The following is an 8,221-nucleotide window of genomic DNA, read 5'->3' on the forward strand; positions in this document are numbered from 1 at the left end:
GAGGGGAGGGGAGGGGAGAGGAGGGGAGGGGAGGGGAACCTTGGAAAAGTCAACCAGCTGCCCAGAATTAGACAACTAGTAAGTGGTGGAGCTGCTTTGTAAACAGCAGATGAAGGAGGTTCACATTGCTTTTTGGCGTGGCTGCCCAAAATGTGGGGTTATGACAACTTCTATTTCCATGTGCTCCCCCCTCCAACTGGAAAGTTCCTATTTCCTCATAGGGGGAATTTTTTTTTTTTTTTTTTAGATGGCGTCTCACTGTTGCCCAGGCTGGAGTACAGTGGCACCATCTCAGCTCACTGCAACCTCCGCCTCCGAGGTTCAAGCAATTCTCCTGCCTCAGCCTCCCGAGTAGCTGGGATTACAGGCACCCACCACCACACCCAGCTAACTTTTGTATTTTTAAGTAGGGAAGGGGTTTCACCATGTTGGCCAGGCTGGTCTTGAACTCCTGACCTCAGGTGATACACTCGCCTCGGCCTCCCACAGTGCTAGGATTACAGGCGTGAGCCACCACGCCTGGCCACAGTGGGGATTCTTAATGGTACTATCATTCACCTTGTCACTGATGGAGAGAGTGGAAAAGACGGAGAAAGAAAAAGAGCAAAAGTATAGAGGGTGAGAGAGAAAGTTTACAATGTGCCAGATACTGTTCAGTTCTTTAATCTTACCAACAAGGCTTGAGGGACACATTAGCTAATATTATCAGAAAGGGAAAGGCCGCGTTCTACGAAACAGTAAAGAGAAAATCCAGCCACCCTGATACCCAGTTTGTCTGGGTCACACCCCGCCTCGCTGTGACTCAGACTGTCTCTATGTTTTCCATTTCTTTTCTTTCTTTTTTCTAATTTTTTTATTTGTTTGTTTGTTTGTTTTAACAAAACAATTCCATGTCCTAGTTTCTGAGCATATCCTGGCTGGTCCCTGCAGGGAAATTAAGCCTGCTTAAGGGGTTGGAGCAATCAAAAAGCAGCTGCAGGACAGAAAGTGAGGGTGTGAGCTGTCAGTGGTTCTCTCCTGTTTTCAGAAGCACTGACAGGATTTTGACAAGACAAACGGGTGGTTAGAGTGTCTGCGGCGACGGGGCTAGAAAGCAGCCTGTGTGTCTGCAACATGAGAGGGAGGTTTTATGGCTGGAGGACTGTGTGTATATGTGACCCTGGGGTAATTCTTCCTCATTAATCATGTAGCAGTGTCAAAAATGTACATGTTACAACTTGGACACGCAGAAAAGAGTTGCTGTCTGTTTTTCAGTAACAGAGCTCACACTGGAGCACCCACTCTCACCAGTGGTGGAAGAAACACTTAAACAAGGGTAATTAAGGAAAATGGGCTCCTCTGAAATGAAGCAGTTTCACTTCAGGTAACTATTCATGGCCAATGTGAAGTTCAAACTCCTTGTCAGGACTGTTTCTTACCTCCCAAGGTGGCTTCAGGATACAGGGCCTCATGACGCTGGTTGCGGGTGGGGCATGGTTCTCATTCTGCTGACTCCAGCTGACGTGTTGACATATGGCTCATCTCACCTTGCCCTGGGACCCTCCTGATGCTCCAGTGTTACAGCTGGCGGACCTTGTGGTGTGGTCTTGGTGAGGCCAGAACCCACAGCCACTTGCTGCCTGGGCCCCACCCAGTTCTCACTGATCTGAGCCTTAGCATGTCCTCTATCCTTTTTACACTGAAAAGTTGGCAGCCTCTGCTATGTGGGTATCCGGAACCTCACCAAAATATCCAAAAAGTCATTCCTATTCTCCATCTCAGATACTGCAAGTAGTCAAGACTCACTCCATCAACATCCCCAAGAAGAACTGAAGGCTCCTGTTACATCATGGCACCTCTTCCTCTGATTCCCAGCTTCCACGGAGTTCTCCATTTCTTCACATGCTGCTTCACCCCACAAGAGTCAGGGCCCTCACTTCTTCATTCCCCCAAAACAACCATGCTGTAAGGCTATTGGATGTAACGTGTTTACTGGAGATTTGCACATTAAGATAGGTATTGAATACAGCACAGAATAATTCAGGCGAGAACTTGAAATTGGATACCAGCCATAAAAATCCCTGCCTTAAAAAACCACTGACCATTCCCTGACAGAATAAATTAATCTCTCCCTGGCCTGATTTTATCCTCTGGGATCTGGCCCACTGTGTTCTAGAGCCCTGCACATCTCCCCTCTTCTCCCTCGCCACCCCATATCCTTGCCCCACCTCTCACACTGACCATGAGTGACTTCCAATCCTGTTTCTTACACAGAAAGAGTTAGCCCTCTCTAGGCAACATGAGGTAGGGGTGGGAGGGAATGGAGGGATTTCCCTTTTTATAATCACACATGCCCATTAAGGTATTTCCCCCCTAATCCTAAGAGTAATTCCCTCCCTAAGAAGAATTTTGCCCTCATTTTAGATCAGCCAGCTCAATGGTAGGCAGCTTTACTAAAACAGTTGTGTAATGCCTCCAAACATTTTTGTAATGGGGTATTTTTTTGAATCCTCACATGAAGCAGTAGATAATATTATTATACCCATTTCACAAAGAAACTGAGGCTTAGCAAAATTAGGGAGCATGGCCACTGAGTGAATCAACGGCCAAGCAAGAACTCAGACCCAGGTCTGCTTACTCTAAATGCCCATACTCTCTGCCACTGCCCATCAGGGGAGAAAGAGATATGTGTCTGCAGCTGAGAGGCAAACCCCATGTTCAGAACCAATTTCCATGTGGCAGGAAAGGCCAGTATACTGCAGGGGCCTCTGTGGAGGGGACAGGGCAGGAGACAGCAGCCCTCGACGCTGGGGAAGCATGTTCCCAAGGTCCCTACTAGTCCAACACACCATCTTCATGAAGCAGCCTCTAGGATTCTCACTCTTTCCCAACACAGCTTGTTCCCTGACAAGAAAGTCCCCACTGCAAACACCAATGCCGTCTGCCCTGGAAACAGCCCCCTTGGGGCTAACCACACTGTCTCTAGACCTCAGAGCTACAGAGAGGCAGCTGCAAACTTGAGGCTCTCCCGGACCATTCTGATCATCGTGCAACCCTGGCAAGGAGGCACTATGCCTGGCTATCTCTACTTGGCAAGGGGCCAAGCCTAGAGAGGGCCATCAGTGTTTGTTGAACTGAGTCCAATTCCAACCACTACTGTTTCCTCCTTCCTTTGTGATAAAGGGCTCCAGTAGGCTGAGCTGATCTCAGTGACTGTGAGCACAACTACTTCCATTTACTGAGCACCTAGTATGTGCCAGGCATCACATGCAATGACCTTATCTGGTCTTTACCAGTTACGTGGGTTCAGTAGAAGGTCCATTTTACAGATGAGGAAACAGTCCAGCAAGAGCACGACAGTTTCTTGAGCTTTTGCAGCACAAGCAGCAGAGGCTGGAATTTGAACCAAAGTTTGTACAACTCCAAAGACTATGGTGTTTCCACTACGAAATACCTTCCATCGGAGGAGATAATATCTACCACTCCTTCCCCAGAGATGATGAAATATCACTCTTCTTCTTTTGGGGGAAGGCACGTATGGTTGTTTTTGGTGTCAAAATATGATTCTAAAAGCACACTTCCCTGATGTGGTAAAGGGTAGGGTGAGGGGTTGGGTGAGGGGGCTGGCGTAGGAATGAGCCAGTGGGTGAGTCATGCACCTCAACCTCTGCTGAGAGAACCTGAATCTCTCACTGTCCTGAGGGGGTAAAAGAAGCTGTAAGACTGGGGCTGAAGCTCCATGGGAATTCTCCCTCCAATACCTGGGTGCCCCCTACCACATGACTTCTTAGAAATAGATCAAATATGCACATGATACAAAATTCTAAAGATACAAAGTGGTATACAAGGAAAAAGAGGTCTCCCTCCTATCACTGTCCTCCAGGCCTCCAAGCCTGGCTCCCATTACCCTTCCTAACAGGAAGGGAATTGTTGCCAATTTCTTATGCAGCCTCCAAAAGCATTTACAAACATAGATGAGTCTCTCTCTTCCTTTTAAACACACATACATTGTAGCATACTATGTAAGCCATTCTATCCTCCTTGTTTCTTTCACTTAGTGTGTCTTAGGGGTTATTCATTCCTGTAAGTATGAAGACTGCCCCCCTTTTTTTTTGAGACTGAGTCTCACTCTGTCACCCAGGCTGAAGTGCAACGGTGCCTATATCGGCTCACTGCAACCTCCACCTCCTGGGTTCAAGCGATTCTCCTGCCTCAGCCTCCTGAATAGCTGGGATTACAGGCACGTGCCACCATACCCAACTAATTTTTGTATTGTTAGTAGAGACGGGGTTTCACCATGTTGGCCAGGATGGTCTCAATCTCTTGACCTTGTGATCTGCCCACCTCGGCCTCCCAAAGTGCTGGGATTACAGGCGTGAGCCACTGTGCCTGGATTCTTTATTCTTAGTAGCAGCCTGGCATTCTGTTATATAGAAGTGCCAGAATTATTTTATTAGTCCTTTATTGATGAACTTCAATCTTCACAATTACAAACCATGAATATTTTGTATAGATCAAGTTGTACATATGTGACTACATCTGTAAGATAAATTCCTAGAAGTAGGAATACTAGTGCTTATTAAATACAGTATGTACTTTTAAATTTTTTCACACTTTATAGAGGATGTAGCAATATATAGCCCATTAATAATAAAAGGCACGGCCGGGCACAGTGGCTCATGCCTGTAATCCTAGCACTTTAGGAGGCCGAGGTGGGCAAATCACCTGAGGTCAAGAGTTCAAGACCAGGCTGGCCAACATGGCGAAACCCCATCTCTACTGAAAATACAAAAAATTAGCCAGCGTAGTGGCACACGCCTGTAATCCCAGCTAGTTGGGAGGCTGAGGTAGGAGAATCGCTTGAACTCAGTAGGTGGAGGTTGCAGTGAGCCGGGATCGAGCCATTGCACTCCAGACTGGGCAATAAGAGTGAAACTCTGTCTCAAAATAATAATAATAATAATATAAAATAATATTGATAATAATAATAAAAGGCAGTCAAGGGAGTCCTTTTTATTTTTTCTTTTTTTTTTGAGATGGAATCTTGCTCTGTCACCCAGGCTGGAGTGCAATGGCGCCATCTTGGCTCACTGCAACCTTCACCTCCTGGGTTCAAGTGATTCTCCTGCCTCAGCCTCCTGAGTAGTTGGGATTATAGGCACGCACCACCATGCCCGGCTAATTTTTTGTATTTTTAGTAGAGACAGGGGTTTCGCCATGTTGGTCAGGCTGGTCTGGAACTCCTGGCCTCAAATGATCTGCCCGCCTCGGCCTCTCAAAGTGCTGGGATTACACGTGTGAGCCACTGCGCCCCACTGGAAGTGCTTTTTAGATGAGGAAAAAGCTGGAAGAGACTAACAGAAGTAGACAGGTAGGCCCATGCCTGGCCCAGAAACTCATCCTAGGACGAATGAAGAAGATGAGCCGGCACCACCAACAGCCTAGCCTGTTCCCTACAGGCAAGCCACCCATTTCACAGATGAGAAAACTGGGGCTCAGGGAGCCGACTTGCCTCAGTCAGGGTTGTGGCCTAGAATGCTGTAGGTTCAGGGATAATTCCTCTAGACAGTATATGCTTCACCATCTGACCTCAGGCTGTGGTCTCCTGTGTTGGCTTGGCTACAAGTTGGAGAACCCAGCTCCTTCCTATTGTGAGCTGCAAGTAGTTGGGCCTGCCACATGGTTCAGAACTTCCCCTGGTTATTTCATTCCCACATACGAGAAAACAGCCCCAGTCCCACACATACACACTCACACAGCTACTATTTCCAGCCTCCTTTGGGCCCACAGGATCTTAAGCGTCCACTTCTCTGAGGTGGGTAGCAGTGATGACCCTGGACATTCATTGACCAGCCTAAGGAACTGAAATGCAACAGTCCCCTGCACAGTTACCACCGGATAGTGGGCAGTGAGCGCGTGAAAGAAGTCAAAGGAGCATCTTAGCCACAGTGCTATCAGCCACTCAGGAAACAGAAGTAACCGTGGTGAAATAATTATCTTTCTTTGTATTGGAAAATGCCTTCACGTCCATTAACTCCTTTTACCTCCACAGTTCTCTGAATTAGACAAAAAAGGGATTCTTATATTCATTCTTCTTGTTGAGCAGATAAGGAAAATGAAGTATGCCTTTTCCAGAGAAGCAGAGACTGGAGGCCGACCCACGTTTTCTGGTGCTTAATCCTGGTCCCGTGTTCTGTCCCATGTTGAGCAATCTCCTGGCAGTATGAGATGTTTGTAAAAACCAGCTCTGATCTGTCCACATCCAGAATTAGTCACCATGTCCCTAGCAATGTTGTTTTGAACCCCCCAGTATATGGACGTATATGCATTCCTTTCTCTGTATCTTTCAGCTTCATAGCCGCATCCTTTGTGAGGATACTCTTGGGATGTTTCTTAGCGGTGTCTTTTTACTGTATCTAAGTGCCTGGCATGGCCTATGGAACACGATGGGTACTCAATAAAGGTGTGTTGCTTGATTGGCTGAGAGAATGGATGATATATGGATGAGAGGATGAATGAATAGGCAAACAGATGAATGGATGGATGAGTGGGTGGGTGGGTGACTGGTGCATTGAGTATTGGTTCACTTGTTTACTTGTTTTTATTTTTCTACTAGCATCCATTCCCCCTTCAAAATCACCTTGACATCTTTTTATGCAATTACTTCTTCCTTCCAGGGTATACAGTCTCAGTGGTACGACATATCAGGGATGCTAACTTCTCCTAGCCAAGAAGCAAGCAAATGACACAAGCTTAGCTGGTCATACTCCCTCTTCTAGAACTGTGAATCCTGAGTAGAGTGAGATGAGGATAGGAAAATTAGCCGGAATACATTTATATCAACAGTGGCACCCTGATGGCACTGCCAAGTAGTTCCTGCTGTCCACACATCCAGAGTGTTTCTGGTTTCTCACTTGTCATTCTTCCAAGCCAAGTTCTCCAATATCCTACCCATTCTATGAGCTACTCAACATTACTCCCAATACATTACCTTCCTGATTAAGTTAGTGTGATATAATTATGTGTGTATATAATTACATGTACATAAGTTTTCATCCACAGCTCCTGGCTTATAACTCCCATAGCCCTTTTACAGTCTTCTGTTAGAATGTTGGGACACTTTAGGCCTTAGAAGCAGGCCTCAGGAAGCAGAATTTCTCTCTCTCTGACCTCTCCTGCCCCTGTTTCATCTGCCCAAGGCAGGTCTGTAATCTAATTGTGGGTCATAAGACCCTCATTCCAGAGAGGGCTCTGCCCCATACCCCAGAGGAAGGAATGCCTCATAGAGAGGCCGAAAAGAATCTGAGCAGACAGGCCCTGCTGGATTCCCCCCTCAGTCTATTGGTATTAAATCATACGCTTTTTGCCCAGTCACATTTCAACATGGTTGTCCACGCTTTAGTCATGCTTATCCAATGAAGTGTATAAAAGGCCCAAGAAAACAAGATTCAGAGAGCTTCTGGATAGCTGATCGCATGGAGGCTGACAGGACGGAGGAGAACTCATCCAGGCACTGGGCGAGTGGTGCCCAAGCTCCTCTAGATCTTGCCTTGTGTATCTTTCCATCTGGCTATTTATTTGCATCCTTTTTAAATGTAAGTAAGTACTTCCATGAGTTCCGTGAGCTCCTCCAGCAAATTAATCAAACCCGAAGAGGGTGGGTCATGGTAGCCCCAACTTGAAACCAGCTGGTCAGACATTCTGGAAGCCCAGACTCATGACTGGTGGGAAGGAGGGAGCAGTTCTGTGGAACTGATTCCTCAACCTGTGGTTTCTGAGGCAATTTCCAGGTAGATGGTGTCACAACTGAATTAACTGGTGGACACCTGGCTGTGTCCACTGCAGAACTGATTGATTACTTAGTGTGCGGAAAGAAGCCCCTACATATTTAGTCACAGAAGTCTTCTGTGTTGTTATGGTGTAAGAGAACAGGAAAAATGCATGTCGAGTGTTTTTTTCCACACTCCCAGTCCACAAAAGTTTTCTCCACTTATGAATAAATAATTTTTTTTTTCCCGGAGACAGGGTCTCGCTCTGTCATCAAGGCTGGGGTGCAGTGGTGTGATCATGGCTCACTGCAGCTGCAACCTCCCGGGTCCAAGTGATCCTTCTACCTCAGCCTCCCGAGTAAGTGGGACCACAGGTGTGTGCCATCATGCCCCGCTAATTTTTAAATGTTTTGTAGAGAAAGGGTCTCCCTATGTTGCCCAGGCCAGTTTTGAACTTCTGGGCTGAAGCGATC

This window comes from Mandrillus leucophaeus, unplaced genomic scaffold, assembly GCF_000951045.1.
Source record: "Mandrillus leucophaeus isolate KB7577 unplaced genomic scaffold, Mleu.le_1.0 Scaffold590, whole genome shotgun sequence".
NCBI classification, from domain to species: Eukaryota; Metazoa; Chordata; class Mammalia; order Primates; family Cercopithecidae; genus Mandrillus; species Mandrillus leucophaeus.